This window comes from Tamandua tetradactyla, chromosome 16 (assembly GCF_023851605.1).
Source record: "Tamandua tetradactyla isolate mTamTet1 chromosome 16, mTamTet1.pri, whole genome shotgun sequence".
Lineage (NCBI taxonomy): Eukaryota > Metazoa > Chordata > Mammalia > Pilosa > Myrmecophagidae > Tamandua > Tamandua tetradactyla.
In genome coordinates this window covers 78998791-79016918 of record NC_135342.1, presented here as the reverse complement: position 1 = coordinate 79016918, position 18128 = coordinate 78998791, and positions in this window count along the sequence as shown.

Here is an 18128-nt window from a genome sequence, read left to right as displayed (position 1 = left end):
AACATTCAGGAAGGAGATTCTGGGTGATGGGTATTGTGGAACACCTGGGCCTGCTGAGCTGGAGGAAATGGAGTGGACACAGAGGCAGCTGAAGAGGTCAGCCCAGTGTGACTGGAAGCCGTTGAACGGATACCCTTAGTCCCAGTTTAGGTTAAATTCTTGGTTTTGTTGCATGATGATCAGAAAATGTAGCCTGCACAATGTCTGCTTTTCTTAATTTGTTGAGATTTTATGCCCCGTTTGTATGCATTTTTTGTAAATATTCCAAGGACATCAGAAAAGTTAGTGTATTCTTCTGGTGTGGGATAAAATTAGTTTTGTATCTAGTCATTCTTTCTCGTCCCATTGTTATTTATCTTTTCAGCTACTTGGTGTGATACGGGATGGCGGTGAAGAGTTTAAATTCCCCGTTCTAATTGCTTTCTGAAAGTCCATTTTCCCTTGTATAACTGAATTTTTGCTTTTTGTATTTTGCTGCTCTGTTGGCTAGTGCATAAGATTCCCCTGTTGATTATAATTTTTGTAAATGTAGAATGCCATCTCTAGGTCATTAAAATGAACCCTTGAAGTTCCCTTTTGCAGAGCTGATGTTGCCACCACTGCTTCGCTAATGCCCAGTCTGTGCTCTCTGTATCTGATGTTTTATTTTGGGGCTGTCCTTGGCTCATTTTCCACCACAGTGTAAGCTTGGTGGCGTCAGGGGAATTCTTTGCCTTCATCACTTTAGTTGCTGACCTGGTCTCTGTCACAGCGCCCGAAACATGATAAATGCCCCCCAAAATTTAACAGTGATTCTCTCCCATAAGCAGCAGGTCATTGAATTTGTCATTAATCACATCTGAGCCTATTTGCTTTAAATTATGGAATTTTATTGTGTTTACATTGTTATCATTGTTACCACTAGACTGTTTTCTGTCCTTCTCTTGTTTTATTTCCATGCTGCTTGAAGCAAGTGCTCTGCTATTTGCTATCATATTTATTTTGTTTTAGAAATGAGCACCCCATTTACAATTTAATCATGAATGATCTGAAAGCATTTCCGAAGTACAGACAAATATTTAAACAGTCTATACTATTTTTTCTTTTACAGAGTAAAAATAATTTTGTGTTTAGTTTTCAACTTTGGTTTTCGATCCTTTGCTTCTTTTTACATTCTTGGGAATTTAATCTAATTGTCTTTTTTTTTTTTTTTTGTCACTGTCTTCAATTTTCACCCGGCAATTACACCTGCTATTTATATTTATTTTCACCATCCCTTCTTAGTTCTGTAACTTAGGTTGGATTGGACAGCTTTCACCACTGATTCCAAGATTTTGCCTTAAAAAATGTTCATCAGCCTTGAGCCTGCAGAATTCCGGAGGCCACTCACTCTCAGGGAATCTCTTCGGGCAAGACAACTGGCTGGGAACATGTGAGGTTTGCAGCTCTGAGGGCCTTCCTGGTGCATTCACTGGCGGGAGAATCCTGGGCGGGACCAAGCAAGGACAGCCAGCCGTTCCTGAAAGTTCTGCCCTGGGCCTGGAGTACAGGGAGGCCACCGCACTTGATCCCATTCCCTCTCATTAGGAAAGTGGGGTCACCTCAGTGCCTGCAAGCTGCTGCCAAACGAGACTTGCTGGCAGGAAGCTGCGGTCCCGTCCCGAGGCACCTGCAATTATTTGGTAAAGAACCTCACTCACGAATGATCAGGCTGGCATTAGAAGCCATCCTTTTTAGAAAGGGTAGGCTGTGTTCTAAACAATTATTATTTAACTTTTGAAATTAGTTTGAAATTATGGTTCCTAGCACATACGATCAGATCTGTTTTGCTTTGTTTTCTGGCTGTGAACACAAGCAACTAATATAATAGCTTTATAGATGAAGAAATTGGGGTTCAGTGAGGTTAAGCCACTTCTGTCTGTTCATTCAGCAGATATTTTTAAGCCCCTGCCATGTGTCAGGTGCTCTGATAGTGGTGAGATTCACAGCAGACCCTTTCCCTATTCTCTTGTACCTTATCCTCTAGTGAGCGAGACCGACAGAAAACAAATAAATGTCTGGAGATCAGGATGAGAACTCAGAGTGATAGGGACTATTGTAGGGTGGCCTGGAGAGGCAACATGAATGAGCCGAGAGGGTGTCCCCTGGGGACACCTGAAGGTAAAGTATCTTGAGCAGAGAGAAGCCAAGAGCAAGCACGGGGAGGGGGGAATGCACCCAGCTGGCTCCCTAAAGATTGAGGCCCCCTTAAATGAAGCTGGTCACACGTGACACCATGATGCACCTGACCGTGTTTCCAGATGCTGTTAATTTTCTACTTGCATCTTGGCTTCTCCCATAGTCATTTGCTGAGCGATTGACAAACATTTGCCGAGCATTTCGTAGCTAATGTGAACATGCTGGTGCCCCCAAGGGGCTTAAACCCACCAGGAGAATCAAAGCCCCAGGCGGCCTCAGAGCCTGACCCCCAGTGCCAGAGCCCTGTGCATTGGGATTTGCTAACCCCCAAGAGGCAGATTCATGCACAGACCCACCAGCCCTCCTATACCTGCAGACATTTCCCCTGGGGGTGGGGGCTCCCGCCTGGATATCCTTCTCCCCATCACATTCCTGGGAGCCACCATTCAGTAGGCATGTGAATAAACCTGTTTACCAAAGGGTGTATAACTTTGGGCTGAGAAGTTACAGAACTTTCTAGAAGGTGGCAGTATGCACAAGGGAGATGATCTTCATATTTTTTGGAGATTTAGGAGAAAGAGTGGGGTAGGAAAGCAGAAACAGCCGAGTCCCAGAGGCAGAGAGAAGCCAGCCTTAAAATTCCCAAACTTCCCTTCGCCGGGGTTTTGTTTTTTTTTTTTTTTAGGTGCATGGTCCGGGAATCGAACCCAGGTCTCCCACATGGAAGGCAAGTATTCTACCACTGAACCACCCCCGTGCATCCCTTCCCCAGAGTTTTTTTTTTTTTTTTTTACATGGCAGGCACCAGGGATCGAACCCGGGTCCTCTGGCATGACAGGCGAGTATTCTTGCCTGCTGAGCCACCATGGCCCGCCCTTCCCCAGAGTTTTGATACCGATCAAAAGTGGTGGGTTCTCTGTCTGATATGCTCAGATGACCAATTCTGGAGACACCAGTGTTTCAAAGAAAGAAAGTATTTATGGCTGGATGCAAAACAGAAGATGAGATGACCTATTGGCCTAAAAATCTGTCTCCCCAAATTGCAGTATCTGATGGTTTTACAGTATCATAAACCTAAAACCTGTGCAGGTTTCAGGATAATGAGCCCAGTGGCCCCAGATGACGTAATTAGAGACGATCTAATTATTGAGCGTGTGCAGATCTATTACACGCTTAGTCACAGAATGTGTGTAAGAAAATGGTGGCTTGATGTGATGACGGGTGTGACTGTTAGTGTTACAGTGAGGTGTAGGTCACGGAGAGGTTAAAGTTTAAGCGACTGCGCATATCCGATGGGTCCATTTTGGTTGGCTCCCGCTTCCTTTACCAAGATAGCTTTGGGATTGGGGCAGGTTAGCTCTGGGCCGACTCATGGTGCTTCATCATAAACATTAGGGCTGTCCTTAGTGATCGCAAGACTCTAAGGCTAAAGCAGGTGAAATGGGTACAGCGAGCATCAGGCACAAGGTTTCTGCAATCAGAAGGGCATGAGATAAAGGCTATGCAGTCAGTACTGAAGTTCAAGGCAGCTGGGCCAGGCATTCCCCTCTATCTAATATACCAGAAAGCAAAAGGGAATATCTAAATAATCATTCACTAATCGTAATCATCCCCTAAATCCCACCTTCTTGGTTTCAGTCTCTCTTTTGATTTCTCCCCAGAAACTCTCCAGTCCCTGCTCCCCACAGCAGCCCTGAGGTGCCCAGCCCCCCTGGTACACCTGGGACTGACTGTCATGGTTGTAACGATGAAAGTTCCTGCACCCTGAGAAACCCCTCCCACCTGCCCGGCTCCCCCATGAAGGTCTTACCTGCTCATGGACCGTTTGCTTATACCTTTCCCCTGATGCCTCCACCCTCAGTTCAAGTCCAGACTCCTTCACACACCCTTCAGGGCCGCCTGCCTCTCTCCCCACCTCCCCTCTGAGCCTTAACTCACTCCCTGCCCTCCTTGAAGGCCCCCGGCCTCTGCACGAGCTGGCCCCTCTGCCTGGACACAGCCCTGTGGCCCCTCGCCCCAGACCCTCACCTGCTGCCTGCTGCTCAACCGGCGGGACCGTCCTTGGTCGCCGGAGAGTCCTTTCCTGGCTCCTGCAGCAAGGGCAGGGAGGACAGGGCAAGGCTTTATTACAAGTTTAAAGGAGGCACTCGTGGGTGTGGTGGTGGGCTTTGAAATGTATTGCTTTTTTGTATATATGCTATTTTTCACTCACAAAAAAGGCACTGGTGGGACAGTCCCAGTGCCCATCCGCGGATGAGTGGATAAATGCAGGTGGTCTGTCCACACGAGGGAGTGTTACACAGCCATGAAAAGGAATCCATGCTACAAGCAGATGAACCTTGGAAGCACCATGCTCAGTGAAAGATGCCAGACACAAAAGGCCCTGTAAGCCAAGGCTGCTTACTGCCAACACCTGGGGGGTACCCCAGACTGAAAGTATGGGGGCATGGATACCCCCCATGCAGTCAATGATTGGCAGTAGTCGGTGGAGAAACACCCCACGGTTGCAATAAAGCACCCTTTATGGGGTCCCTGCCTTGCCCGCCCCACTTCCCCACTCCCCTCCCGCTGTTTCCTGGGATGACCTTCCAAACACACCAGTGTGCTTCTTGGAACCCAGGCCAGCACACTCACCACTGGGCCGCTGTGAAACCACACTCTTCATCCCAGCCTCAAGGCCCCACATGAGCTGGCCCATCTGCCCACCTCCGCCCGCCCCAGCCCCACTGGCCTCTGCTATGGTCTGAGCTGGGTTCAGGCCCTCTGCCTGCAGGCTGCCCCCTCTCCCTTCCTCCTCCCGCAGGTCCCGGCTTCAGGGTCACCTCCCCAGGGAAGCCCTCCGGGAGCACCCTCATCAAAACCCATCCTCAGGCTGGGTGTTCACTTTCTCACCTTTTGATAGTTTCATTATGTTTATTGTGTACTTCTCTCTAAGTATTACTTCAATACTAAGTTCTGTAACAAAAAAAAAATAAAGCAGGTGAGAGTTTAATGAGCAACAAGTGAAACTTTAGTCATAAACAAACACATATTAATTCTGCAGGGAAAAACGGTGCCTGTCCAGTGCAGTCACCTGGCTGACACAGTCCTGACCACGGGAAGGGACAGGTCCACAGCCTGGGCCTCCTGGAGGGGCCCTGGGGAGGTCACAGCCCCCCTCTGCCTGGCCCTGTCCACACGCTGCACCTGAATCGCCCACGTCCAGGGACATCCTAGAAAATAACTGTCTGTACTCTTTGCAAATGCCAGTGCCAGGAAAGAGGAGGGAAGGCCGAGGAATGTTCCAGATTAAAGGAGACAATGAGTTGTAACAACCAAATCCAACATGTGATGGGAGATCCTGGCCAGGAAAAAGGTGGTTATCTTTCGCTGTGAAGGACATGAGTGAAGCAATCGGTAGTGTTTGAACAAGGCCTGTTTAGACAATAGTATTGTTTCAATGTCAACATCCTGATTTTGATAAGAGTAAGTGAATGTTCCCATGTGGAAATGCATCCTGAACTTTTTAAGGGTAAAGGGACACTGTGTCTGCAACTTACTCTCAAATAGTTCAGAAAAGAAATAATAATTATATATATATTTACAGAGAGAGACAGCGCACTCATGGACTTGGAGATTTGTACTATTTTTGCACATTTTCAGTAAGTCTGAAATTCTTGCAGAACAAAAAATTAAAACAAAATAGCATACCAACATGAGTGAATCTCAAGGGCATTATATTGGCCAAAAGGAAAAAAAGCCAATCTCCAAAGGTCAGACACTGTATGGTTTACTTATGTAACATTCACGAAATGACGAAATTATAGACATGGAGAATAGTTTAATGATTACAGAGATTAGGGGCAGTGGAGGAAGCAGGTAGGTGCCATCATAGAGGCGTAGGATGAGAGAGACCTTTGAGGTGATGGAAAGGTCTATCTTTTTTTGTTTGCAGTTTTAAGATACACTCACATACAATCCACGCAAAGCATGCAATCGATGCCTCCCAGTGGCCTCACATAGTTACACATCCATCACAGGAATGGCTCTCTCCTGACTGCTATGTTGGGGATGCGTCCCTGCCTGTGACAGAAGAACAGAGCACAATACACATACATTGTAACTATGACATTGTACTAAGAGGCAACCAGTGGGGGGAGCTGGGGGGAGGGTACCATCTCTGTTCAATCTTTGCAGCTTCTTTGAGTCTGTAATCATTTCAAAAGAAGCAGGGTGGGCCACAGTGGCGCAGCAGGTGGAGTCCTTGCCTGCCATGTTGGAGACCCGGGTTCGATTTCTGGAGCCTGCCCACACAAACAAATAAAAAGGAAGCACTAGCCCCCACCCCTGTCGCCCCACATTTCCTGTCCCTGCGTTTTCTCCACCGTGCTCCTTTCTAGTCACCGAGTTCATCTATGTATTTGTTACTGGGTGTCAGCTCCACCAGGACGAGGGGCACATCTGTTGTTTCCTGCTGTCTCTGCCACACCTAGAGGAGTGTCTGGCACACAGTAGGTGCTCAATTTTTTGTTGAGTTGATGAATGAAGCAACAAGAGCCTCAGCTATGGTGAAACTGAGGGCAGGCAAGACCCCGGGGGCCACTGTGTCCCAGCAGCACTGGCCCCTCCTGGGCAACCTGCAGCTGTGCGTGGGGTGGACCTTCTCCTCACTCTGGGTCTCACGGTCATGACCTTCTCCTCACTCTGAGTCTCATTGTCATTTTCCCATCCAGCCTGGACACAGAGAGGCTGCTGAGAAATACTTTGGGCAGTGAAGGGGCGGGCATAGTAACCTGGTTTTACAATAAGGAAGCTGATTCATTCATTCAACAAATGCCTACTGAGAGCCTGCCTCTGTGGGGGGAGCGAGGGAATCTGCATGGAGGGGCGAGTGGTGGTTGACTTTGTGCCACACTGTGTCCTCAGAGCCAACACCCTGTTATCACCTGCCTCGGACAGAGAGGAATCTGCAACAGACAATGCAGAGAGCCACCCAGATCCCTTTTTGTCATTTCTGACCCCACCTCCACCCCCACTCAGTGTGGGTCACGCCCCTCTCCAACCCGCAACACCTGCAATCTTTGGAGGCCAGACCTTGCTTCCTGGGGGTGCTTTGCCTGGAAGTACAGAGACCCGGATTGCCTGGAAATGAACTTGCCCCTGGAGCATCCCTGGAGCCTTGGCTGGCCCGTGCACAGCCTGAAAACCCGGCTTCTTGCCCGGCGAGGGCAGCTCACCCTCCAGGGCTCCCCGGCTGAGGCTGGGCCTTCCGCCATCCTGTTACTCCACGTCCTTACCGGTTTCTGCTGGAAGCAGGGCCTGAATCAATCACCTACACCTGAATCTCGCCCCAGGCCCCGCTTCTGGGGAACTCAACCTGGGAGAGAATCAGCAGCACAGGACGGGTGAGAAGCTTGTCTAAAGCTGCACAGCACAAGAGGGGAAAAGCGAGTCCCAGGGCCTGGTGCTGGGACCGCACTCCTAACCGCCAGGCTACTCTGTCTCTGGGAGAACACATTCTTCATTCACTGTGCATTCATTTGTTCGTTCACGCATCTGCAGACATGCCAGGCCTGGAGCTGGGCCCAGGGGGATCAGAGTGAACTGGATTCTCTGGTCCCTCCTCAGAGGCTCTCTAGCTATTTCTGAAGGCAGACGCCCCTGCATTCCCCGACTTGGGCCACGGACCTGAGTCACCCACCTGCACCTGCCCTGGGTGGGAAGAGAGACTTAGACAGGTACCTGCCTCCCCAGGGTGCCCAGCCCAGCAGGGAAGGAACAGATGCGTAGGAAGGGACAAATCCTTGGGTGTGTACTACTGCGTCACTGTGTGCTGGTCCCAGAGGGGACACAGAGGGGACAGGTCGGTCCACCCGGGAGGCTCAGGGGCGACTCCAGAGCAGGTGATGTGAAACCCACGACGTGGTTGAGTTGGAGCGGCAGCTGCCCCTTCTGGGAGTCAGGCATTTGTACAACCTCCGTGGCCTGCAGTTGGGACTGAAACAAGGACAGGAAACCATGGCAAGCCGGTGCTTGTCCCGGCCCGGGAGGAAACGCCTGAGGAGGTGGCCTCTGCCCTTCCACAGACAAGTGTCTCATGCCACACCCTGCCGTGGGAAACCCTTCAGCAAGGGGGGAGCCCCCATCTGACTCCTGCTCCCAACCCTTTGGGACCTTGGAGTACAAGTCTCTGCTGGGGTGAATGGTGACCCCCAGCTCCACGTCCACCCAGGATGTCCGAATGTCATCTGATTTGGAAACAGGGTCTCTGCAGATGCAATCGGTTAGCACGAGGCCATATTGGACGAGGGTGCACCCTAAATCCAGTATGACGGGTGACCTATAAGAAGAGGAGAGGACACAGAGACACAGAAATGTGAAGATGGAGGCAGGCACTGGAGGAGGCAGCCAAAAGCCAGGAGCACCCAGGATTTACCAGGAAGGATTCACCCCCAGAGCCCTACATCACCCTGATTTCAGACTTCTGGCTTCTGGAAGTGTGAGAAAATGCATTTCTGTTGCTTTCAGCCCCCAGTTTGTGTGGCAATTCATTATGGTAGTTCCAGGAAACTATTACAGCCTCTGAGCCTCAGTCTCTCTCTGGTCTCTAAGATGGGAGCATTATGCACACCTTACAGGCGGTCACAAAGCCTAACGAGTGTTACCTGGATTACCTGGCGGAGGTGAGCCCTTGCCAGACGCCGGCGGTTCAGTGGGCAGGCTGGGCTGGGCGCTAGGGGGCGCCGTTCACCTCCTTGCAGATCTGCCTGTTGATTTTGCTCATTGTCTGACCAAAAGTCTTGGAGGGGGTGCCCTTCCCCAAATCGCACAAAGGCGCTGGGCGGGCGAGCTGCGGGGGGAGCTCTCCGTGCCCCCTGCTGGAACCCGCCTCCCGGAGGGGCGTCCTGGGTGCCCACAAGTGAGCCCCACAGCCGAGAGCCGTTCACTGGGGCCCCGGAGCCTGGGGCCCTTTTGTGGGTCTTTGGGGCCGAGCTGGGCAGTGGAGGGGACACGAGGGGGGCTGAGAGTGGGAAGGATGTCAGGAGAGGGCGGATTGCCTTCGGCACTTAGGGAGGTCAGTTCACCCTGGGCCGGTTCTTCTGGCCGCTGACATCTGGAGGCTTTGGCAATCACCTCCCCTTCAGCCTCATTTCTTACAAGGTAGAAGAGAAGGGTAACAGCAGCTGCCCCCGGGGCTGGGGAAGGATGGATTGATGGAGAAGAGATGCAATAACATCCCGTGAAAACCTTGTGACCCTGAAAGCTGACCTGGCGCGGCCAACCCGCCCTCTTCCTCTGTGAAAATTCTCTCCTTCCAAATGGGCTGCATTAGTCTCTGAATCTTTTCTCATGTTGCAAATTTCATACATTTGTTTTAACTAAAAATTATACACTTCTATCCATGCTCCAAAGCCTGGCCAGAATCACGACATATGATTTTTAAAATAAAATTTTCTCTCTTGATGAACTGTACATTTTTCCCCCTCCTTACTGGACTTTTTGTCTTAGCTGCCAGCAAACTCAGCGCTCTATTTAGTATTCAGCGTGTGCTGAGCTTTGCCTAGCTGTATCAGTTAGAAATCTTTGGGTTGCTAGGAACAGATGCTAACTCTGGGTATGTGAAGCAAAAGTGGAAGGAAATGAGTAGTAGGGACCCACAGAATTGAGAGGAGAAGAACCGAAGTGCAGGTTTGGGAAATGGGAACTAAATGGGAGCACTCCAGATGGGGGTGGCGAAAAGGCAGGAAGTAGAACAACCACCTTCAGATGGGAACAGCCTTGCCAGGGAGGGAGAAGACAGGTCCTTTTCACCTTCCTTAATGGGAGGTGGGACACTGCTTTCCATCCATCCATCCATGCACCTAACAAACATTTATCAAGCACCCACTATCTCCCAGATATTATCTAAGGAGCTGCAGTGATGGTAGAAGGTCACAGATGCTCTCCATCCCAGTTTTGTTTTATATCAACCTCTCCTTCCCACCTCATACACTTTTCCTTAGTGCCTTGCTTTGGGTTCCTCCCAAGCAAACCCCGAGACAAAAATTCAAATGCCAGTAATTTGGGAGGTGATCCAAGGAAATATGGCAGGAGAGGGAAATGGGACCTGGAAGGGAAGCAGCACCCAAAGGGAGCATTATCCAGCCAGTTACTGCCGTGGGCAACTGGAGCTCAATCTTGCTGGGGGCCTCTGGGAGATGGCATAGAACAGAGTTACCCCACCGTGGTTGGGGGCATTTGCCCATCAACTCCTGTCTGTCCGTGCTTGGGGGCAGCTCCCGGGCCATTGACTCTGCAACACTACTGGTTGGCCCTGACATGGGCTAAGCATGCTCCTGGCAGCCAGGGGAAAAAATCCTCAAGGGCCGAGCCCCAAATGTTTGCAGGAAGCAGCCCTGTATGTGCAGAGTTGGGCGCTGAGGTTCGGAGATGGGGAGTAGAGGATACTAACACACCCGCTACACAGAGCTTAACATGCACACATGCAAAACATCGCATGCTCCATATTCCATTTTTCAATATGTCAATTCTGCCCTGCTCCTTTGCATAACACAAGTGTTGGAGAGGATGTGGAGAAATAGGAACACTTACTCATTGCTGGAGATGATGTAAAACGATACAGCCGCTATGGAAGCCAGTTCTGCAGTTCCTCAGACAGTTAAGTATAGAATTACTGTTTGACCCGGCAATCCCACTCCCCAAAAGAATAATAAGTATAAACCCAAAATAATTGAAAGCAGGGACTTGAACAGATATTTGCACACCAATATACATAGTGGCATTATCCACAATTGCCAAAAGCTGGGAACAACCCAAGTGCCCATCAACCGATGAATGAGTAAACAAAATGTGGAACATATGCACAATGGAATATTATTAACAGTAAAAAAGAAAGAAGTTCTGATACATGCAACAAGGATGAACTTTGAAGACATCATGTTGAGTGAAATAAGACAAACACAAAAAGACAAATAAGGTGTGATCCACTGATAGGATATAATTAGAATAAGTAAACTCATCAAGTCAGAATCCAGAATATAGCTTACCAGCTGATGATGTGGAGGTAGAGAACACAGAGTTAGGGCTTAAAGAGTTTCCATTTGGGATGGTGGAAATGTTTGGGTAATGGATGGCGGTGATGGGAACACAACACTGTGAACATAACTAACAGCGCTGGATTATATATATGAATGTGGTTAAAAGGGGGAAATTTTAGGTCATATATATGTTACCAGAATAAAATTTTTAAGAAAATCCATGGAACAACACAACACAAATAGTGAACCTTAGGGTAAACCCAGGACTATAGTTAATAGCACAATTAAAAAATATATGCTTTCATCAATTGTAACCCATGTACCACACCAAAGCAAGGTTTAATAACAGGGTGGATATAGGAATCCTGTATTTTATGCACATTCTTTTCTGTAAACCAGAAATCATGAAATAAAGAAAAGCGCACATCTGGCGGACGCACATTCTGAAGCATCTACAGATGACATCTGTGGTGTCACATCTAGATTCGCTTTAAAGTACGGGGATGCAGATGGGCTGGGTAAAAGGAACACAGAGCTTCACTACACCACTTTCGACTTTTGTTTATATTTGAATGAGTTAATAGTAAACCTGTTTGTTGACTGTGGAATGAAAAAAACAAGACACTTCTGGCTCTCCCACTTACTATTTGGCCTTGAGTAAGAAATTTAAAGTATCTGAGCCTCATTTCTTTCCTGCTATAAATGGAGATTATGGCATCTTTCCAACCGGATTGGAAACGAGACAACATTTAAATGAGACAACAGATGTTAAACATGGAACCCTCACCCAGGCACATAACGAGTGACATGGTAGCTGCCCCAGTGTACGCTGCTCCCCCCATATTCCAGAACTCATGCGTGGCGGAGATGACCCCTCCCTTGGGGTGGTGCCCCTGTCCAGGCATCTGCTCAGTGAGTCCCCTGGGCTGGGCTGGTGTGTGAAACTTGCCAGAAGCCTGCCCCTGTGGGAACGGGCGGTGTGGGTGTGGAAGGCGGGCGGGCAGGCAACGTGGGTTCCGTCCTGATGGAGCTGCTCTGGAGCTGCGGGCTGGTCCTGCTTAGGCCCAGCCCCCCACCGCTGTGGCCTGGGTCTGTGGTCGCCAGTTCTGGGGCAGGAATTCCCTGGCATCCAGATCAAAAGTGGCCCCAAAAGAGTCCATAGGGACGCCAGCTGCCAAATGGCCTCAGTCAGGGTGTTTTCTCAATTGCTTCGTTTCGGCTCTGTTTGGTTGTGGTTGCAAATCCCAGAGAGCCTTTGGTGCTAGCCTAAGCTGGAATCAGGGGTGGCTGGCTCTTGGGCACCCCCCAGCTGTTTCCTTTAAACCAGTCCTGGGAGCATCTGGGCCTCATGACAGCCGGGCCGCCTGAAAAGGAGCGCTCGCCAGGGTCCCCGAGGCTCCTCTCTCCTCCTCATCTACGAAGTAGGGCAGGCCTCCCCCTGGCTCCCGAGTGCCACCTCCTCTGCTCCCGCAACTGGCAGAGACTGGCCAATGTCTGTCCAGCATTTCCTGGGTGCTGGGTCTTGGCAAAAATGTCCCATCAGCATTTCACTTAATCCCCACAAAAGCCTTGGAGGAAAGCACCATGATAACCAGAGAAGGAATGGGGAGCACGAAGAGGCTCAAGAAGTTGCCTGGGCCTCGCAGCTGAGAGAAGAGGTCTCGCCTGGAAGGAGGCTCGCTGTCCACTGCCCGGTCCCCTGCTCGTCAAAAGGCCTCCAGGGCACGTTCTCAGGTGGGAAAGCAGATTGGCCTATTTCTGAGTCAGGTGACCTATTTCTGAGTCAGGTGACCTATTTCTGAGTCAGGTGACCTATTTCTGGCCCAATCAGCTGTGGCTGAGGAGGTGTGTCTCAGAGGGTGGTCCTGGCATCCAGGGGCGGTGTGGAGCGCTGTTCCTGGTACAGAGTGGGTGGGCCTGGCACCTGGCCCCAGAAAGACCCGACTTCTTGGCCCTTTCCTCCTTCCTGGGTATCCCATCCCTTGCCTTCCACGGACGCACAAAACTCTGCTATGGTCGTCTCCCTGCTGATGGAGTTAGGTGGGCCTGGGTTCAAATCCCTCCTCTGCCAAGGATTATGCTCTTTGGGCAAATGACTGTACCTCTCTGACCCTCTGTGTCTTCATCTATAAACAGGATCATAATGCTGACCTCTCCGGGCAGTGGCAGAATCAAATGAGATGATCACCCTGAAAACAGTGCCTCCCCATTGTTTTCAGCATCCAGTGCAAACTCAAGATGAGTTTCTAGCCCCTTTTCTCCTCTCTGCCCAACTGCTTGTGGTCCCTTGGCCCTCTCAGGCCTGGGATTTGCCAATGCTGTTCCACCTGCCTGGGCTGCCTTTCCTGCTCCTTTTACTCCCCAGTCAGAAGCCTCCTTCCCTCTGCTCTTCTGACCAGATTCCCCAGAGCCCACGTGTGGCTGCTCCCATTGCACTGACTCACTGCCTGTCATCACCAGTTCACCTCTTTGTCTCCCTTTCCAGACTGTCATCTAAAGGACAGGGACACAATACTTGGTGTCTTCAATTTTTGTGATTCATTACAGCAGTTTCTCCTGGAGGAACCCAGAATCCAAAGCTGTCCACACAAGGTCACGCTCCCGTGGTGGGATTTCAGGGCGCAGCCCGCAGGTCCCTGCAGGAACAAAGATGTCTCAGGCGCCAAGCACCTGTCACCCTCTCACCTTCTCAGCTTTGGGCCTGCTTACCTGCTGCCAGCTACCAGCCTGGGAAGCCGGCCTGGGATTACGTGACTGGGCTTGTCCTGCCTTCCATTGGACCCACCTGCCTTCCCTGTACACAAACTTGCTGTTCTTGCTGCAAATGTTCTTTCTGGAAAAAGATTTGTGGTGGGGGAGTTACACTGGCAGCTCAGCTGGAAAACAGCCCCCGGGAAAGAATGACTCCCTGTCAGCCTCGCCCGGGCACAAAGGGATGTTTCAGTAATTTTATTACTATGGAAAAGCTGCAGCGGTGGGCGAGGCTTCTGGCGGGCCAGCCCCCAGCCCAGTCCCCCACTCCAGCCATTCCTGGGAACCCTAGGATGTGCCCCCACTCAGCACAGCAGACCACTCCCCAGGCCCCCTCCCCACGGCGGGATCAGGCGCGCCCAGTCGGTCCCTGCGCCCCTGCTCCAGGGCCCTCTGCTACCGGGTGTCCCTCCCCTGGGCCCCTCCCCATCCTGGGTATGGGCAGAGGCCATGGGAGGCCAGAAAGAAAGCTCGAGAGAAGGGGCTAGGCCTCCTGCCATCCCACGGACAGTGCGGAGTGGGGCTTGGCGACTTGCCAGCGGGGCAGGAGTGGGCGGCCCCGGGCCAATCCCAGCCCGAGCTCCTGGCTCTGTCCAGAAGCTGGGACAGTGGACATTCCCATGTCCTGCGCTGGGAGGAAGGCACAGTGCGGTCAAGGACCTCGATCGTAGGAAAAACTACAGGGCTGCCCTGTGATGACAGTCCCCGAGCTGCAAGCATGCACACACATGCACACACACACACACACACACACAAGGCTGCCCGTGTGATGACAGTACCCGAGCTGCATGCAGGCACACACACATGCACGTGTGCACACGCACACACACAGAGGCGCACACACACAGATGGGCGCATGCCACGCTGGAGACATGGGCATGAGCTCTGGGGACTGTACCCAGGTCACACGGAGACACTAGCAGCAGGGAGGCGGGCAGAGGGTACACAGGGCCTCCCTGAAGCATCTTTGCACCTTCCTGTGACTCTATCATAATCTAAAATAAAAACCGTGTTGGAAATCATTTTTAAAAGCAACAGGTGAATGTCCTTGGCATGGGGTATAATCTGACCGTGATAAAGAATGGGGAAAAAAGAACAAATTTTGTTCTTTCTCCTGTCTCTCCCTCTCTACCTCCTCTCTTCCTCTCTTCTTCCCTTTTTCCCTCCCATCTTTCTTTATTTCCTTCCTTTCCCCCCTTCTTTTTCTTTCTTCCTTCCCTCTATTACTTTCTCTCATTTCCATTTCCCTTCTCTCCTCTCTCTTTCCCTTATTCCCCTCCTTTCCTTTCCTTCCTACAATCTTTTCCAGAAAGGTTCCATATAATTTGTGTTTCCTGGGGGACGAACCATAACTACATAATATTTCTATACACTGAATGGCTGCAGATATACAGATTTCAGTATCAAGTTATATATTTTATTAAAAACTGAAAAAAAACTGTATGTGTACATAAAGCTACACGAATTAAAGGGTTTCCTTTCCCTTTACTAATTAAACAAACAAAACAAAGTTTCTACTTCCCAAGGACTCTGGAATCGGATGCCTTAGATCTACCCCTGATTCTCCCCTTTACCAGCTGTGTGACCCTTGCTAAGTGACTTTCCTTCTCTGTGTCTCAGTTTTCCTTGCCTGCAGAATGGAGTGTTAACAGCATCTACCTCGGAGGGTTGGGGTGGTTTAGGTGAGTCGTGAACTTCTGTCAAGGGCTAACAGAGGTGCCTGGACACAGTGAAGGCTCCAGAGGTGCTGGCGGCTGAGTCCCGGGTGCTGGGAGGAGCAGAGGTGGCGACGGGGACAGAGGGTGGCCTGGAGTGTCAACTGCCTCCTCTCCCTGCCTGGCCGTGTGACCTTGCGCAGGTCACAGACGTTCTGCAGCCTCTGTGAAATGAGGGTTCGGGCAGATGGTCTCTGGCAATGACATTGATGCGACTGTCACATTTTCCTGGGGACCCCCACCCCCCATGGCTACGAGGGAGCCTCCATGTTCTTTCTTTGCCTGCCCCTTGACCTCAGCCCATGGGTCCAAACACAGGTGCTTTCCCCAACGTTTTGGACGGGGAGCTGGGGTGTCCCTTCCATCTGCTTCCGGGGGCTGGAGCTGCTGGGGCCGTAAGGAGGGAGCACAGAAGAGAGGAGCAATGACAGCAAGAGACCCCAGGGGACTCGCGTGCCCTCTGCCCACATCGCTGAGGCCCGGGGAGCCCCTGTTCGTCCCCCAGTGGGGCCGGGCAGCTCTCCATGGAGGCCAAACAACCACGACGACGGTAATAATAGTGGCACAAGCCTCACTCAGGACATGCCACAGCTGGGCCTCGCACTGAGAACCGTGAAGGGACACTCGTTCTTCCCGTAACAGACCAGCAGTATCAGCACCCCTCCTTTACAGATGGGGAAACCGAGGCACGGTGACATGACCTGTGCGAGGCCACACACAGAGCTTGCGAGTGCCAGCGCCAGGACTCACCTGCACCCCGCACCCCGGCCCCCAAGCCCGGGCCCCGCCGTGCCTCCCTCCCTGCCCTTCCTCGTGCGCTGGCACTCCGAGCTGGGACTCTGTTATTCCCACGTCGATTCTAAGACACATTCCAATTTCAGAAACTGAAAAGGTGCAAAAACACGCGCATCTTATTCATTTTTACATAAGAAAAGGTGGTTAGTCTGGGGAAATATTTCTTCATAGAATGAATGCACAAGTGAGCGAATGAAAAGGTGACAAGTGAATGAGAAAGTTAATGAATCACATTGATCCTAAGGGAAAATGCCCCCGTGGGACTTAGTGATGGATGAAATGATACAAACTAGGGCCTCATTATTTGGGCTTAAACCGGGGGCTGACTGTGCCCCCCAAGGGACATTTGGCAATGTCTTCAGACATTTTTGGTTGACAAAATGTGGCACTGCTGACATCTAGTGGGTAGAGAGCAGGGATGCTGTGAAACATCTTCCAAAGCACAGGGAGGCCCCCACACAAAGAATTATTTGGTCCCAAAATGTCAATAGTGCTGAGGTTGAGAAACCCTGGCTTAAAGCAGATAGGAACTGGGCTCCCTCTTCCAAAGCAAATGCCCCCAGGACTGTTCAGATAGTAAGCATGATCAACTCCTATACCACCACCTCCAGGAAGCCTCCCCTGGTTCCTCTTTCACCTCCCTGGCCCCCCTCAGCACTATTGACATTTTGCCTGCCCTCCACACTATGGTTAGTCAGTTACTTGTCTGAGTCCCCCACAGACCACGGGCTCCTCGAGGGCAGAGAGCACTTCTAATTTTTCTCTTCTTCTCTACCACCTGCATATATGACCCAACTGGCATTTGCATCCTAGTGGACAATTCACCTCCATGCATGGTCCTTCTTGAGCTCACACAACCCTGTGCAGCTGGAGCTCTCCCAGACATTTAGGAGTGTGGAAACCAAGGCTCAGACACGCTTAGTGACCCGTGGATGGTCATCCAGCTGCGGGATGGACACAAAGAAGAACAAGGCTATCCAGATGTGGAGGTCAACAGGTCAAGGCTCAAAGCTCAGTTCAGCCATTTGCTTGCTGTGTGATCCCACACAGCAGTTGAGCCTCTCTGAGGCTGAGCACAGCTGGGAAACAGGTATGCCCATACCACCTTTATCAGGTTCTATGGGGATGAGGAGTTGGTATGTCTTTTGTTATAGGCTGATGATAAGTAATCATCATCCAGCCCATTTTCTAAGCCCTGTCTATATATCATCTCATACAATCCCCCCAGTCACTCTGACAGGCAGCCACTCTTCTCACACCCATTTCACAGAAGAAGAAACTGAGGCTCAGAGAGGGTGAGTGCCTTGTCTGGGATCGGAACCCTGCTTGTCTTATAGCGCCAAACCAGGAATGAGATTCTGAAAGAGCTTCCAGGAACATTACACAGAAACAGGACTGGAGTGTGTAACAAGGAACGAGGCTGCAAGCCTCCAGGAACATACGCAGAAACCAGGCAAACTGGGATCAAGGCTCCAAAGTTTCAGGAAGTAGGTTTTATTAGTCTATGGCCAGATTACTCACCTGAATAGCCCTGAAAGTCTGAGCCTACCTGATACAAGGTATTTATAGACGGAATGGGAATGGCTGCAGCTTCTTCCTAATATGGTAACTGGCTACAATGGAGGGAGGTGATTGGCTGCTCACTGGTGGGAGGTGATTGGCTGCTCACTGGTGGGAGGTGATTGGCTACTCG